Here is a 2161-nt window from a genome sequence, read left to right as displayed (position 1 = left end):
TCTATCGAGTGAACACATGACAGGTAGCCAGCGAGCAGAAACATCAAAAGAAAAGTCTGAACTGGATCAGGCCTGGCATCGAACCCACAACCTCTGGAACAGGAAGTGAGGGAGGCACTGAGAGTCTGAGTGATTCTCTTCAAAATAAAAGCCCCTGCTCAGGAAAACCAAACATTTTATTCAGTCAGAGGGATTTCAGACATCGATCAGATTCAGGTGATCAGGAAGCGGCTCAAGTATGATGACATCATCCACAGGTGGGATAGAAAACTAGATTCTCTATAATTCTAGATTTTATTTTCTACAAGAAGAGTCATTTCATTATCTATGAAACTAAAATCAATGAGGTTTAATTTTCCTCTTTCTCATCAGTAACACCTTAATAAAGTAAAGTTATGATATTAATGGATCCATCTTCAGGCCTTATTATGGGAGCGGGACCCCCCAACCAGACCCCCCCAGATGGAGCAGGACCCCCCCCCCCCAGATAGAGCGGGACCCCCCAACCAGACCCCCCCAGATAGAGCGGGACCCCCCCAGATGGAGCGGGACCCCCTCCAGAAGAAGCGGGACTCCCCAACCAGACCCCCTCGGATGGAGCCGGACCCCCTTTTACCTGACCCCCCCCAAAAGGAGCGGGACCCCCCCCAGATGGAGCGGGACCCCCTAACCCGACCCCCCCCGAGATGGAGCGGGGCCCCCTAACCAGACCCCCCACAGATGGAGCAGGACCCCCTCCAGATGGAGCGGGACCCCCTAACCCGACCCCCCCCCGAGATGGAGCGGGACCCCCTAACCAGACCCCCCACAGATGGAGCAGGACCCCCTCCAGATGGAGCGGGACCCCCTAACCCGACCCCCCCCCGAGATGGAGCAGGACCCCCTAACCAGACCCCCCCAGATGGAGCGGGACCCCCCAACCAGACCCCCCCAGATAGAGCGGGACCCCCCCGGATGGAGTGGGACCTCCTAACCAGACCCCCCCAGATGGAGCGGGACCCCCCCCCGATGGAGCGGGACCCCCCCCCCCCAGATAGAGCGGGACCCCCCAACCAGACCCCCCCAGATAGAGCGGGACCCCCCCGGATGGAGCGGGACCCCCTAACCAGACCCCCCACAGATGGAGCAGGACCCCCCCAGATGGAGTGGGACCTCCTAACCAGACCCCCCCAGATGGAGCGGGACCCCCCCCCCCGATGGAGCGGGACCCCCCCCAGATGGAGCGGGACCCCCTAACCCGACCCCCCCCGAGATGGAGCGGGGCCCCCTAACCAGACCCCCCATAGATGGAGCAGGACCCCCCCCAGATGGAGCGGGACCCCCTAACCAGACCCCCCACAAATGGAGCAGGACCTCCTCCAGATGGAGCGGGACCCCCTAACCCGACCCCCCCCGAGATGGAGCAGGACCCCCTAACCAGACCCCCCCAGATGGAGCGGGACCCCCCCCCAGATAGAGCGGGACCCCCCAACCAGACCCCCCCAGATAGAGCGGGACCCCCCCGGATGGAGCGGGACCCCCTAACCAGACCCCCCACAGATGGAGCAGGACCCCCCCAGATGGAGTGGGACCTCCTAACCAGACCCCCCCAGATGGAGCGGGACCCCCCCCCCCGATGGAGCGGGACCCCCCCCCCCGATGGAGCGGGACCCCCCCCAGATGGAGCGGAACCCCCTAACCCGACCCCCCACAGATGGAGCAGGACCCCCCCAGATGGAGCGGGACCCCCCCCCCCCCCGATGGAGCGGGACCCCCCCCCGATGGAGCGGGACCCCCCCCAGATGGAGCGGAACCCCCTAACCCGACCCCCCACAGATGGAGCAGGACCCCCCCAGATGGAGTAGGACCCCCCCCCGATGGAGCGGGACCCCCCCAGATGGAGCGGGACCCCCTAACCCGACCCCACCCGAGATGGAGCGGGACCCCCTAACCAGACCCCCCACAGATGGAGCAGGACCCCCCCCAGATGGAGCGGGACCCCCTAACCAGACCCCCCACAGTTGGAGTAGGACCCCCCCCAGATGGAGCGGGACCCCCTAACCCGACCCCCCCCCCCCCCCCCTAGATGGAGCGGGACCCCTTAACCAGACCCCCCCAGATGGAGCGGGACCCCCCAACCAGACCCCCCCAGATAGAGCGGGACCCCCCCAGATGGAGCGGG

Source organism: Cyprinodon tularosa, unplaced genomic scaffold (genome assembly GCF_016077235.1).
Source record: "Cyprinodon tularosa strain WSP-4 unplaced genomic scaffold, ASM1607723v1 ctg1127, whole genome shotgun sequence".
NCBI lineage: Eukaryota > Metazoa > Chordata > Actinopteri > Cyprinodontiformes > Cyprinodontidae > Cyprinodon > Cyprinodon tularosa.
This window is presented reverse-complemented; position numbering follows the sequence as displayed.